Raw genomic sequence first — 16,107 nt, 5'->3', positions numbered from 1 at the left:
AGCAATCTCAAAGGAAGCAGTCAGGTAAACTTGACAGGGGGACAGGGGAGAGGTAGGGACACACATTCATTATCATTGCCTCACTGTTTTTTGTTTTTTTAGACAGTGGTTCTCAACCTTCCTAATGCTGTGATCCTTTAATTCAGTTCCTCATGTTGTGGTGACCCCCAGCCATTAAAATTATTTGCATTGCTACTTTATAATTGTAACCTTGCTACTGTTATGAAATCATAGTATAAATATCTGACATACCAGATATCTGGTATGTGGTCCCAGGGGTTGAGAACTGCTGTTTTAGAATCAGAGACCAGTGTTCAAGTAGCCAAAACATGTCAGGGGACTCTTCTGGGGAACTGATCACTACCGTTTGTGCCACAGCCTCTTCTCTTGCCTTCAGACAGATGAAGACATGGACACAAGTATGCACACAAACAACACGTAGAACATATAGCATACACATGCACACACATATACACATAAATATATATGCACTCACTAGACACAATGAATACGGTACACATGCATGTATGCACACATTTATGCAAACATATGCATATATATCCATACACATAAGCACATACTTATATATACATAGTATGTCCACCAAGTGGCTGTGGTGCTGGGCGGGGCTTCCCCCAATGCACACACACCAAGTTAACTTGGCCTTAGGTAAACTTAACTTTGTTTTGATTTGTTTTGTTTCGAGACAGGGTTTCTCTGTGTAGCCCCCGCTGTCCTGGAACTCACTCGGTAGACCAGGCTGATCTTGAACTCAGAAATCTGCCTGCCTCTGCATGCAGATTTCTGAGGTGTGCACCACCACTGCTCGGCCGGCCGGTGAACTTATCTTAAGGCCAATTCACAATTCTATTAAAGCGGCACTTGTATAGTAAGTAACAAAGTAATAAAGCCTATATAGTATGACACTGTGGCCGCTCCTCCTTAAGGTCTTTGTGTTCTAACTGTGGAACTCCATGCCAAGGGGAGCTTGCATGGTGTGACTGTCACAGGCCTTGCAGCAAAGAAACCTGCTTAGAATTCTAATTCTACAGCCTCCGAGCTGGGATAAGTCATCTAAAACCTCCGAGCCCCATTTAACCAATTTGCAAGGTCGTCCTCTTTAATTTTCCTCTGACCGTGTTTTGGGAATGATTAAATGAATTATCACTTCTTAGATGCTTAGCACAGTGCCTCACATTTGGTAAGGGCTCAATAATGATGCTGTAACTGTTAATCTTATCATTATTGTCCCTGGTCTTTGCAGGTATTGACAAAGTCTTTTTGCAACCAAATCAAAATATCAAATATCGAACCAGCTTTCCTTTTCAGTGAATTGGATGTTAATGCTTCTATCACGTACATTTTGATACTGTGCAGGCAACTGATACTGTAGACATCTGTCATATAAAAGATATAACTTATATGTTATCTAAGAGATAAATGACAGACTAAAGATTTCATTTGTATGCAATAAAGTGTGTTCATGTGCAACCAGGGCTGCCTCAGGAAAGAATCCTGTCCACAAGAATAACCCAGCATTTCCCCTCCCAATTCTTCATTGATAAAGTGTGGACAGTAAGGAGGGCCCAACGCTGCCTCTAAGGCTTTTTCCTGGCTACTGTCACTGTCATGTCTGGTGCTTGTGTTTTGAAATGCTTTATCAATCACCATAGAAGCCCTGTAAAGGGAGACTCCTCAAATTGGGCTTTCCCCAAGTGTCTGTGGTGCTGGGCGGAGCTCCCTACAAGTGTCTGTGGTGCTGGGTGGGGCTTCCCCCAAGTGTCTGTGGTGCTGGGCGGGGCTTCCCCCAAGTGTCTGTGGTGCTGGGCGGGGCTTCCCCCAAGTGTCTGTGGTGCTGGGCGGGGCTTCCCCCAAGTGTCTACGGTGTTGGGCATGGAGGAAAGAGGTTAGCCCTGAGTTTTCCAGGACTTTGGTTGGCACAGCTTCTTCCCAGCAATTCTTCCCACTCAGGTTGCTTGGTGAGAGACGATGAGTCACTCCAAGGGGTTGCCAGAAAGACAGAATTCTAGCAATAAATCCGGGGTCTCTGAGGTTGCCCTCTCTTTTTTTTATCTAGAGACTGAGGTCTAAAGAAGGAGATCTAGATTTCTAGACAGTTTTCATGCTAAGACATGATGGTGCTGAGGAGTCACTATAACTAGGGGACTCAGAACAGTAAAACCTTACCCTATTACAGTTCTGACTGGAGGTTGAAGCCTGACGTCAAAGTGTCACAGGGCTACACAACCTCTGAGGGTTCCAGTAGAAGAGCCTGACCCCTCCCCCCTCCCCCTCCCCCCACCCGCTCTAGTGTCCAGAGCTCCACAGTTTGCCACTAGGAGCAGGCCTTGGGTTTTTAGAATGTGGTCCCATCTCCTGTCCTTTCTCGGCTTCTTGACTGTGGACTCAGTACAGTAATCGGCTCACGGTCCATGACGTCCCTGCTGTGGTAGAACTGTAAGGCAAGTCAAACCCTTTCTCCCTTAAGTTGCTTCACCGAGACTCTGGCATGAAACTCCATCTCAGCCTCTGAGTTATTGCCTGTGTCTTGGGGACATAGCCCCTGCTGCTGTGCCCTGCCACAGTTCCTACACTTCAGGCTGTGGAGGGAGGGCAGCTCTTTTTTTCCTTCACAGGCACGACCTATTATTCTTACTGTTGTGACTTTAGGGGAGACGAGATTTACTTCAGCTTTTAGTTCCAAAAAACTGTGGTCCATTATGGCGGGAGAAGGCATGGTGGAACAAGTGTTGTGTCCACAGTCCGAAAGAAGGGGACATATAGGACATGGGGCCAGGCTGTCAAAATCCTCAAAGCCTGCCCAAGGTGTCCCACTCCCTCCAGGAAGGCTCCAGCTCTTCAGGACCAAGTGTTTTACATAGGAGTATATGGGGGTTCATTTGACATTAAATCCACAATACATGGTTTTCGTTAATTTCTATTTGTTTTGGACAGTTCAACTCTCCATTGAAGGAAGTGAAGGGACTGTTGAGCTCACAGCATCACGGACGGACATGTGTGCATGTCCGCGGTTGCAGATTAGGTAGCAGCCTTCTCATCAAGCCCTGGTCCTATCAATCATCAAGGAGGGCGGCAGAGCTCCCAGGGACTAAGCCACCAACCAAAGAGTACACATGGAGGGACCCATGGCTCCAGCCGCATATGTAGCAGAGGGTGGCCTCGTTGGACATCAATGGGAAGAGAGGCCCTTGGTCCTGTGAAGGCTCCATGCCCCACTATGAGGAATGCCAGGACAAGGAAGTGGGAGTGGATGGGTTGGTGAGCAGGGGGAGGGGGGATCTGATAGGGGGGTTCCCAAGGGGAAACCAGGAAAGGGGATAACATTTGAAATGTAAATAAAAACCTAATAATAAACAAACAAACAAATAAATAAATAAATACATACATACATACAACATAATATTTAGCTGGGGGGGGAGGAGGGTGGCATAATCCCCACCTAAAGAGAAGGTCTGATGTCAAATCATGCTACCTGTGCAATCTTAAGAACTTGGGAGCCACTCTCTGAGCTGGAGATAGAAAAGGACCCAAGATCTGGTTGTCAGGTACAGTTGTTCTTTCTAGGGGTACAGGGGCTGTCAAGTGCTCACAGTGAGACCCCAGAGAAAATGGTCAAAATAGAGTCTCAGTGAATAGATCAGAGCACGGGACCATCTGTTTTGTTTTCCTAGAGCTACTGGTCATCTTCAAACGGGGCTGTACTTCTAGAACCCAGGTTGGATGACTCAGGCCTGGCCCTGGCCCTGGAAATCAGACACATTTAGAACACTAATTCCTAACAAGAGACATTTATTCATTCACTTGTACATACCTGATGTGGCCCCTTCTGAAGCTCTCAGAGCAAGACACCCTCCAAACACTGAGTAATTATATAGATAACAGAAAGACCAGTTTCATTTTGGAAATCTAAATATCACTCTGTTTCTTTTGGGAACGGAAAGAAACACAAACAGACAGCAGACTTGAGTCCTGTGTATACATTATTTCATTTAATGCATCCAAAGCCAGCATTATCTTTATCCACTGTAGTCACTGAAGTGATGCCACCGAAGTCACATGGCCAGGATGTGACAGACACAGAACTTAAGCCCCATTGATATGATTTAGGCCTTTCATCCTGAACTGTGGGACCTAACAACTGTAGCAAGAAGCAGGGTTCACTTCAGACTTGCCACACACTTAGTTCCCTCTATATTCCCTGTTTGTAACTGGATGCATCTGAATGTATCCTGTCATCCTGAGGAGGGTCAGGGTGAGCACAGAAGGCCCAGGATCCCTTGACACCCTCTGGGCTGGTATCCCAGGATGCTTTGCACCTATTATGAGTTAATTAGCCCTGAGCTGCAGCGATCCCTTAATGGAGTCATTTGAGGAAATGCTGAAGCAGAACAAATCACATTTGGTCCGGAGCTCAGCATTTCCACAGATGATGAGTTCCTCGACTCACTTGGCTTGGCAAAGCGCATGGGCTGATGGGACTTCAGGTGCTGTTCACAGAGTGACAGAGACCTCTGTCTAGCCCAGATGGCATAGAACTGAGAGGAGCAGCATGATGCGATTGCTCATGGGGGTGGGGTTTCCCTTATCTGCTTACCTCCAGGCGGCCTGAGTTACAGCTCCCAATTTGTAGGTCACAGACCCTGGCATTTCACACTCAGATCTGGGGAGGCCAGGACAAGGTTGTCAGTAACCAGTCCCTGTCAGAACAGGTAGGTTCAGGGGGATTCATCCTCTCGCCACACATAAATAACCCAGTTGCCATATTTGCTTATTAATCTGTTATTTATCATGGTGTCTCTGGTCTCTTAAATCCTAGAGACGGATGAGATGGCCCAGTAGGTGAAGCTCTTGCCTCTAAGCTTCTTGACCTGAGTTGTATTCTCAGGACCAACATGGAGGAAGGAGAGAACCAATGGCCATAAATTGTCTTCTGTAGCCCATGGACACACCCCCTTTTCCACATAGACACATTCATATGATAAAATGTCATACAAATTAAAAACCCAATTGTTCCTTGTTCGCATTGTTTAGATGTCTTTTCTCATATCCTCACCCCACCAGTGATTAGATGGACAGCAGCGCCCACATGAGGATTAAAGCAAAATTTTGTCTTGTCTGATTTTTTTTTTTAGCAGTTTCATTTTTTCTTTTAATGACACAATCCACCTACTGCTACCTTTATGACTAGCAATCATGGCTTGTGTTTGTTGTGTTGTGTACCTTCTATGCTCTGCCTTGACACTATGGGTGGTCATGGATGTCGTGGACAATGGTGGACATCTCGAATGGACGACCAAAAGTATGAATTCATAAACTCTTCAGGGGTGAACTAAGAAGACCTGTGAATAGATATCTAAAGGACAAATTCTCAGGAAAGTCTTTCTATTTTTCTTTGTTAGTGAACAACTTCCCTTCTTGCTGGAGCGTGCAGTCTTCATAGGCCCTGCCATGGTAGGGTCAATCGCTGGCTCTGCCTTTTGTAGGCCCTGCCACAGTAGGGTTAATTGCTGGCTCTGCCTTTTCTCCCAGTTCTGAAAGCTGAAAGTCCTGGATTGGTGTGTGAGCAATCAGGTCGGTTTCATGCTAAGCCTGTTCTCTTAGCTTATAAGCACTGCTGCCCTACTGTGTGCTTACATAGCTTCTTCTCACTGTGTGAAGAAGGGAGAAATCAATAACCAGCACTCTGCTGTCCCTTAAGGACACTAACCCACGAATTAGGAGCTTCCTCAGCGGTTCCAGGTCCAAATACAATCACTTTGGTATTTGGGGGTTCAACACATGTATTAATGTCACACAAACACTCAGTTAATAGCATTCTGCTCACCTCCTAGTCACATTCATCTTGCAGAGTATACATTCATCCCAACAGCCCCATAGTCTTAACTTAGCTCAGCATCAATGTTATATAGTCTTAAGCCTACAGTCTTTTAAGTAACATCTAAATCATGTATGGGTGGGATGCCAGGTATAGTTTACCGTAAGATCAAACAAGTGATCTGCTCCCATAATTCAGTGGTGAAACAGACATAGAATAGATATTCTCATGTCCAAAGGATAAAAGAGGTATTTGGTCCCAAGCAAGTCCAGATCGTAGCAGGGCAAAAATCTATTCTATCTGAAGCCACTGCTTGCTGCTTCGGGCTCCTTCACCAGGATGACATTGCTACTTTCCAGCAACAGGGAGAGAGAGACAGATCTTTGGGTTCTCTCACTACATACACTGTTTTTGAGACAGGGTCTCCTGTATCCTAGGTTTATTTCAAACTCCCTTTGTAGTTGATAATGACCGTAGGCTTCTGATCTGACTCTATTTCCCAAGTACTGGAATTGCAGGCATGTGCTCAGGCCCAGTTTTAAAAAGTAGGGCCAAGGAATGAAGTCGGTCATGTGCATGTTAGGCAAGTTTTATACCAAGCCAACCACACTCACTGTCTTGTGGTGTCTCTTCTTATATGTCACAGATACATTTGGATCAGGAACCCATTTCTGTGACTTTATTTAGCCTTACTACTCACTCAAAATACAGCTACATTGGGCACTGGGGTTCTAATGTATGGATTTAGAGAGGACAGAGACACTCATCCACAACATACATCACAACACAAAGTCACCTGAACAACACCATCTATTAGGCCGCATTCTGACAGTTGCAGGTTGTACTATACCATGTACTTCATAAATTGGAATCCCAAACATGTGGATCAATAGGGTTGGCAGGGTTGGTGTTTGCTAGAAGGAATGTGTTCTTCTTTAATATATGACCATTTCTTGCTCCCTAGTATTTAGAGCCATGAAAGCCAGGACTGTCTTTGAGTGTTATAGAAAATGATATTTATCACTTTTAGGTGAGAGGAAATGACATCACTCTTAGAAAGGCAAGACCCTCAAATGCCTTAGAGATGCTCTTTGTCTGTTTCCACTGCTCTTTCTCTCTGTCCTTCCCTCTCCTGCACCCCACCCCTATCTCTCTATTCTCTCCTTCCTCTAGGGGAGGTAATGACCCATGATACTGCTACTACTAGAGGAAGGAGACAATGCTACTCACATGTTGTGAACTATTCAGTTTGATTCATAGTAAGTCAGTGAAGTGAGGGTTGTAGGTTATATCAAGGGCATTGCAGAGGAGAAGAATACATTATAAAAAAATTGAATAATCCTCAGTGCTGAGATCTGACCTGACTGGGAAAATGAAGAAATGATAGACACATGTAGAGAAAATTCAGGATCAGGTGGGCTGTGCTCACTGATGGAGACACACCAACTACCTGAAACTTAGTGTGTTTATTATGAACAGCTGAATGGAGAATGCAGGCTCAACAATCTCCACAGGAGGTTTTTGCAGGAGATCAGTCTTAGTCTGTAGTCATCCAGAAGATGAAGCTGAGGTTGATGTTTTTCTGTTCACAATTTCAACATCCATCAGTACCCAGACCACAAGAAAGCTTTGCTATGCCCCCGAGCTTGACCGAGGATGGTCTTGACATCCCCATGGGTCTGAGGCATTGGGATCTTTGACATAGTCATCCATGTTAATAATAAACACTCACTTGGGACTTCACCTGCTTGCATATACCTTAGAGACTTGCAACACCACAGGGAGAACAACACTGGCTGATAGGATCCAGCTGATGTGATAATCATGGAGGGTCCAGAGGACAAATTGCCCACTCCAACCTTGTGTCAAGTTAGGATGTCTTCAGTCCTGTAGGCAGTTTCTCATAGGTAGCCTGGGGTATGTAGGTATACGGTCAGATTTCAAGGATTGGGTTCTCTGTTCTTTTGGTGGCCATTTGTAATCATTTTCAATTTGAAAATAGCCATTACGGAAGTGTCACAGGTATGAAATTTTACTTTCTGCTTTGTGGATCCACTTGGGTGAGGAGACATAAAGCATGGAGTATTTATCTTCTTTGTGCAAGATGACCTTAGACCAGTAGGAAGAGAATTTGAGTGCTTGGGATTTGTTTTGGAGAATTCCCCTAACTTGGTACAAAGTTGTCCTTGATAAAACACCTATTGGATGTTGCTCTGTATCTCATCAAATGTGGTTCAGCAGCAGTCATGAGAGATGTACAGATTAGTTGCCTTAACCCCTCATGCCTTGTCAAGGACTCCAGGCAGACAGGACAGCTGCAGCTTCCAGCCCAAGCAGGCCCTCTGAGGGTATTCCCCACTTTGCATCCCCTTCACTGTAACCTCCTTCTCTTTGTTATTTTGGAAAACATGTTTGAAGAATTTATAAATTTATGTTTCTTAACTAATGTTTTACAAAGGTGAATGGAAGAAGAAGAAGAAGAAGAAGAAGAAGAAGAAGAAGAAGAAGAAGAAGAAGAAGAAGAAGAGGAAGAGGAGGAGGAGGAAGAGGAGGAGGAGGAAGAGGAGGAGGATGAGGGATGAGGAGGAGGAAGGAGAAAGGAGAAGGAGAAGGAGGAGAAGGAGAAGGAGGAGAAGGAGAAGAAGGAAGAAGAAGAAGAAGAAGAAGAAGAAGAAGAAGAAGAAGAAGAAGAAGAGGAAGAGGAGGAGGAGGAAGAGGAGGAGGAGGAAGAAGAAGAAGAAATCACTAAGGATTTCCTTAGCTTTTCTTACTTTGGGTGGTGAACTCATTAAAATAAAGACAGCTTTTCCAGTTGAGCATTAAGACTTATTTCTTTGATGCTTAACCAGAGTTAATTTCTGTGAACACTTTTCCCGATTTTGCTCATGGCTGCAACATGAGACCTTCCACTTCCCTTTGAAGATCCTAACACATATAAGCAGCTGACTTCTACTGAGACCCCCCTCAACCTCCCCCCCCCCCGGGTAACCCAAACTCCCCAGTGTCTTTTTCTTTGCTTCTGTGTCATTCTGGAGTCATGTTCATTATAGATTCCTACACTCCTCATGCTGTAAGGACAAATTTGGTGTTCATTTTAGTTTTTGTTCTGAGACGGAGACTCACTATAAGCTAGTTTTGAACTCTTGGGCTTAAATCCTCCTGTCTCAACCTCATGAGACTGTGAATGTATGCCATGGGGTCCAGCTCAGTTAGGATTTCAAATATCCTGAGACATGCACTACCTTTGTGTTTCAATTATCTGTCTATTGTATTTATCATCTATCTATCTACCTACCTATCATCCATCTATCTATCTATCTATCTATCTATCTATCTATCTATCTATCTATCTATCTATCTATCTATCCTATCTATCTATCATCTATATATGTCATTATCTTTGTCTTTCATATATATATATATATATATATATATATATATATATATACACACACACACACACACACACACATATATAATGATCTATCATCTCTTTTACTTATTTGCTTTTTAGACAAGGTCTCTCTGTGTAGTTAGGCTAGCCTTAAGTTCATGCCTCAGTCTCCCTGAATTTCAGCCATGTATTACCATACAAGGTATAAACACATACATTTCTATCATTGTCCCAAGTCACTCTTATTTATTCATTCACTTAGTTTCGTGTGTTCACACATTTACATGAGTATGTGTATAAGCATGAGCATATACACGGGAGCTTGAGGACAACTTCAGGTGCCATTCTTCAGAAGTTGTGCACCATTTTTAGTGATTAATTTTGCTATTTGACAATTTTATAAGCGTATATAATATATTAAGATTATTCTCTCCAGGACCCTCTCTTCTCCCTCCCATCCCTGTCAACTCATACGCATCCCCACTAGCCCCTTACTCAGATTTACACTGGTTTCCATTTAACCATTTAGTTTAACCAGGGCTGACTATGTGACAGTGGGATTGGAATCACCTGCACCTGATGAAGTCATCAGCAGGTACACGACTGAAGGCAACATTAAGAAAATAGTTCAGCAGCCGGGCGTGGTGGCGCACTCCTTTAATCCCAGCACTTGGGAGGCAGAGGCAGGCGAATTTCTAAGTTCGAGGCCAGCCTGGTCTACAAAGTGAGTTCCAGGACAGCCAGGACTACACAGAGAAACCCTGTCTCGGAAAAAAGAAAAAAAAAATAGTTCAGTGCCTCCTGGACGGACCCTCCTTTATTCACACCTGACTATTGTTGGGCTCATTCTTGTGTAGATTCAGTGCAGGTCTCCCGGGACACAACAAGGTCATGACTGCAATGACAGTGTCGTGTCCAGAAGATGCTCTTTCACATCTCTTCTCCAGATATTTGGATTTAACATTTTTTTAAAAAATCTTCTTCGTTCATGATGTTCCCTGAGCCTTTGAGGAGATGGTAGATTTATATGTTTATACCTGACCTCTCCTTTGTCACTGTATTCCCTGCACCTTGTGCAGCCATGCATGCTCACCACTGTTCACCAGAAAGAGAGACGGGGAACTTCACTGGTACCTCAGGACTAGCTAGTCAACAAATCCCAGAGATGGACTTTCTGCATTCCTGGCACTGTGCCACTACCCTCGGAATTTTAGGTGGACACAGAGGACTGGACTCATGCTCGAACGGTAAGCACTTTACTGACTAAGCTACCTACCCGCTCTAACTTCTAGATCACTTTAAAGATGGGTTTTGCAAAGGATGATTTGACAGAATGTTTATGTTTTTATAATTTGTGTATAATTTCCTGGGTTTTGAAAAAGTTATTATTATTATTATTATTATTATTATTAAAACCTTCTAGAGTCATTGGAAAAGTCCAGAGTAATCATGGCTTTTTAGGTTTTCTGTTTTCCATCCTTTCATTTTCTTATTTCCTCAAGCCCTTCACTTGTCTGCTGACTCCAGAGTGCATCTATTTTAAATGATGCATCTGTACGTTGTTTTTCCATGGCTGAATTTGTGTATGTAAATGACATTATTTTTGATTATGTGGGGTTTAGAAGCAAGACAAAAATTTGGGATTCTTACAGGGAAACATAGTTGCCTAATTGGACAGTAGAATTTCATCACTTCAATTACATGGTGTATGTGCAGTCAACTTTGTTTACTGCAAACCGAACCCACCAGCTCTTGTAGTGATTGCATTTGCTTTCATGCTCAACAACTGGTTTACACTGGAAGCAGCTACAGTGCTTAGATCCGAGCTTGGGTCTGACTAGCATTTTTCTGCATGTACATGAATATATAGTATGCGTGCCTATGCATTTATGTGCTTGCATGTGTGTGGGTGTGCATGTGGAGGTCAACTGAAGACATCAACTATCTTCCATGATTGCTCTCCATCTTATATAATGAGGCAGGGTCTCTCTTTAACCTAGAGATCACTGATTCCCTTAGACGCTCTAGGATCCAAGGATCCCTTGCCTCTGCCCACTATGTGCTGGGATTACAGGCAGGCAACCATGCCCATCTAGCTAGGGTTCTAAACTCTAGTTCACACATGCATGGCAAAAGCTTTACCTAGTGAGTCATTTTCCCATCCTAGATTAGTTTTATAAATTTGAATTCCAAAGTATGCTTATAGTACTGCCTGGAGTTTATTCAAGCTCCTGTGGTCGATAAATGTGTATGCATTTAGCACAAAACAACTTAAAGAGTAAGTGAGCTTGTGAGCCAAGTTACACCATATTGTTATTTTGAAGCTTAGTGTAAGACCCCCTCCTCCTCCTTGGAGAATGAAGACGTTATACTGTGTATTATGAACAACATGCACCTGTGCTTGTGTGCCTTTGTGTCTAAGTCTGTGAAGTAGCAACCGTAGTGATTATAACACGTGTCTATAGTTTCTGTCCATTTGAGCTTTGAACTTGAATCATAGAAGGTTGATATATACTAATATTTTTTTTTTCTTGTTGCTGTGACCAAATATCTGACAAGAAGCAATTTATGGGAGGAATAGTTTATTTTGGCTCACAGTTCAGGAGATAGAGTTCATTATAGCTGAGAAGGCATGCCAACTAGGCTGGCTCTGTCTGTGGTGGCAGGAGGTAAGACATGGTAGACCAGGTAATAGAGAGTTAGACAGGTACTATGGCTGGGTTATACCCCCAAAGGCTTTCCCCCAGTGACCTGTCTCAGCCATCCAGGCCACACCTCCTCAAGGTTCCATAACTTCCCAAACAGTGCCACCAGTTAGGGACTGAATGTTCAGTCATGGGTGTCTATGGGGAGGCATTTCACACCAAAACTGGAAGAAAACCTGAGTAAACCTAAGTTTGTTTCTAAACACAGTTGAATTGCCGGCTCCGTTATAAAGGCCACCTGGATGTGGAACTCTTGGCGCGCTCACTGTTTTCCTCCCAACTCCTATAGAATTTAGAAGCTGAACTGCACTCTTGATATTACTTATATCAGTATTTTTCTGCCTCCTTTTTGTATCATATATGCACAGTGTTTCATAGCTCTTGTAGACAAGTAGCATTTTACTTGAGTCTGTATTGCTTAACAGTGACTGCAGCAAATGACATCGATTGTCTATGGCACTTTACCACATAACAAATACTTTCTAAGTACTTTACCTGCATTTTAAAAAAATTATTTTATTAGATATTTTCTTCATTTACATTTCAAATGCTATCCCAAAAGTCCCCTATACCCTCCCCCTGCCCTGCTCCCCTATCCACCCACTCCCTCTTCTTGGCCCTGGCATTCCCCTGTATGGGACATATAAAGTTTGCAAGACCAAGGGGCCTCTCTTCCCAATGATGGCCCACTAGGCCATCTTCTGCTACATATGCAGCTAGAGACACGAGCTCTGGGGGTACTGATTAGTTCATATTATTTTTCCACCTATATGGTTGCAGACCCCTTCAGCTCCTTGGGTACTTTCTCTAGCTTTTCTATTGGGGGCCCTGTGTTCTATCCTATAGATGACTGTGAGCATCCACTTCTGTATTTGCCAGGCACTGGCATAGCCTCACAGGGGACAGCTATATCAGGGTCCTGTCAGCAAAATCTCTTTACCTGCATTTTTGTTGTTTTTTGCTCTTGATCCTCATGAACACTTTTGAGTTCCACATGCACACCCACACACGTGCAAACACATAAATACATAGGCACACATACTATATATTTATGTACATGCAGAAAAATGCTAGTTAAAATCATACCATCAGCTCTATTTCTGTCTGTGAATTCATGACAGCAAATGTAGCCCATTATTCATGTCCTGTAGGTGACGTGAATTAACCATACAGGTGCACTGAGATTTCTCCAGATCCACTGTGCGATGTGCAGTTTGTACTTTGGTTTTCAGTCTCCTCAGAGGAATTGTGGAGACCATCACTGGCCTAGGGAACTTAATGCCTTTCACTGTGAGTACACTCTAGCTTTTGCCTGCTGCTACTGTCCCTCCAGGAGTGACTGTGCATCACTCTTTCCAGACTCTTGATGATCAATGAAAACTCTACTGAGGACCACTGCAATGTCATTTCATCTTGCCACCTGTGTCTCTGTGGATTGCTAGTCCTGGCATGGGATCATGTGGATGCAGAAATTTTAAGAGATATGGTAATGTGGTCAAGTTGTTTTAAACAAGTGTGTAGTTGAGACTACTATGGAAGGGCTTTGTCTAAGTTCCAAGCTGGGGCTATATCTACACGCTATCTGATGCTTCTCTGAGGCTATTCCATGAATGATGTCATGACAGAAATCTGACCATACAGTTCAAATCCTTCAAAACTAGAAAGAAAGGCTTGGTCAGTAAAGGGGTTCCTGTGCAAGCATGTGGACTTGAGTTTCCTCTTCAGAATAATAATAATAATAATAATAATAATAATAATAATAATAAGCAAGATGTGGTAGTGAAGCCCCTCAAACCAGTCTTGGGTGACAGAGACAAATGGGTCCTTGGGGTTTGCTGGTCAATCTAGCCTGATCAATAAAGTGTCAGGTCTCAGTGAGAGAGTGTCTCAAAAACTGAGGTGGACAGCTCCTGAGGAATGTTACCTGCAATTGAGCTCTGGCCTCCGCATGCACATGTTTACAGATGTGCAGATGTACACATAGACACACACAAAAGGAAGTCTACTTACACATGTGATCCCCCAGCTTTGAATAACTGCGTAGGTGATGAGTGCTACGGACCCCTAAATGACTATCCATGGTTTCTGTGTAGATAGTGTTCCTAGAACGAGGGAGGACCCGAGAGCTGGGACAGAGGCAGGCAAAAAAGGTTTCTGTGAGACAAGAAAGTGCTCTATAGGGAGACTCTAAACCTGCTGCAAAAGCCAGGACTAATCAACAGTTTGCCACATAAATCCTTCATTAAATATGAAGAAGAGAGTCATCCAGCTGTACTCGTTATTGTTGGTGATTTAGCAATTTAGAAAATGCCTGCTAAAGGGTCCCTTGGTAGCATGGGATGGTTAATGTGTCTTCTACAGTCATTTATAGCCTCTCAGGATACCATTTATACTGGGAGGGAGAAGCACCACTCCTACGAAACCTCATGAAACAGCCTTGCTTTCTACCATGGGGGATGGATGTTGGCAGTTGAGGTTGGTGGTAGGGCAGGGATTCTTGAGATTCCCAAGGGACTACTCTGCCAGCCTTCTTCTGGACCTAGATTTCCACAGATCTAGAGACCCAGTATGGAAGCTTGTAATGACTAAATTGGCATAAGCTGGGCATTTGGAGCAGAAGCAGTCACAGGAGAGAGGATTTGGCTTCTTGTTAAATGATAGTGATCAGGTGCTTCCCATTCCAAAGGTTAAGTGGGGAAGTTGACCCACATTTAATGAGCTGTGTGTTACTGAACTTCCTAGAAACGGAAGACAAAACGCTGTGTGGGCTTCTACATTAGTTGCCTGCATTTTGCCTCTTGGCCATGATTATCATAGCAAATTACCAGCATTATTCAAATCAGAAAAACAAACTTTAAATGGGAACATTGTAAGACTCCAACCTTATTCATTTCCAGAGCTAATATTTTGAGTGGCATAAATAAATAAATTGTGTTCAAATTTGTAATAGTAGTCCTTGGGGTAAAACTGACATTCTGCCAAAGTGGTAGGGAATATTAAAATCAATAGATTATAAGGGAGAAAGCCTTTAGTAAATATTTTTCCTGCTGAAATCCCATCTTTGTGTTTATAATGCTGAAATATCAAAAAGGTTAGATTTGCATGTGGGTTGGGAAAGACCGACTCTGGGAATCTAGACCACGACATTCTCGTTGGTCCTTTTCTCTTGTGAATTTTGTTTTGCATGGTTGAGTGGTGTGGTGTGAAGGTTGTGATGAGATGGGGTTTGGTGTGGGGTGGGGGTGGGGTGTCAAGCATCCACTTGGTAATGGAGTATATCCTCCATACTATGCAATGGATTTGTGCTCTTCTTGAACAATCTACCTTTCTAAGAACTGACAAGGTCAGAGAAATACTGCTAGGCAAAACAAACAGACAAACAAACAAACCCAGTAAGACAGCAGGTCAGGGGTTGGGGATAATCAGAGGAAATGTTGGCTGATCTTGTTCAGCGTCTGTGTTAATATTCATTTATACCTAGCTGTAAAAGGCATTCCGGATGTCTTGGTCATGAGTCCTTTTTGCTGACAATTATAACAAAACTTCATTAATTTCAAAATTGAGGACTGCTGAGAATCGCTAACTAAGCAGTTCAAATGGTCTGACTATTCAGTTCTTTTATATCTCAAATTACCTACAGACTGACAAAAAGCTGAATGATAGACATGAAAGAACGAATGTCCTGTGTTGTAGCCATGGTGGAGTGGCAAAGGCTCTATACCTGGAACCAGAATTGTGGTTGACTTCTGTCAGTGTCTTCATCTAATTGTCCACTGCTAAGGGGCTCTTAGCATCTCTGAGCATCAGTTGGTCCTGTGGCAGAGGTATCAGAATAACAATCCTTGATACCCCAGGTTCTGAATCACAGACTAGACCTATGCCTATAAGCACTGCTATGAACCGTTTCTGGATGACCTATTTTAAAGGTGAGGAGAACAACACGTGCCTTCCCAAGCGCAAACAGATTCTCATTTTAAGGAGCATCTTCAGTGCCCTTGTTGGCTGGCCACACTACAAGATTGCAGGGGTCACCTCAGGGGTCATTTCTGTGCTCTAGTTTGGAGTGTTCTGCTTAGCTGTATCGTGGGTTTCGAGATTCACAATCAGACTTTTGGCAGATTTCATTCCTCAGTCATAGCTCATCAACAGTTTTCTTTTTTTTTATTATTATT

General features: G+C 43.3%; 1 protein-coding gene across 2 annotated transcripts in view; it reads right to left on the bottom strand.

Annotated features, from left to right (window-relative positions):
- Adarb2 (adenosine deaminase RNA specific B2 (inactive)) overlaps nucleotides 1-16,107 on the bottom strand; it is a 531,509-nt gene that overhangs the window by 87,319 nt on the left and 428,083 nt on the right. The gene's annotated exons all lie outside the window — the stretch shown is intronic.

This window comes from Mus pahari, chromosome 16 (assembly GCF_900095145.1).
Source record: "Mus pahari chromosome 16, PAHARI_EIJ_v1.1, whole genome shotgun sequence".
Taxonomy (NCBI): domain Eukaryota; kingdom Metazoa; phylum Chordata; class Mammalia; order Rodentia; family Muridae; genus Mus; species Mus pahari.
This window is presented reverse-complemented; position numbering and strand designations above follow the sequence as displayed.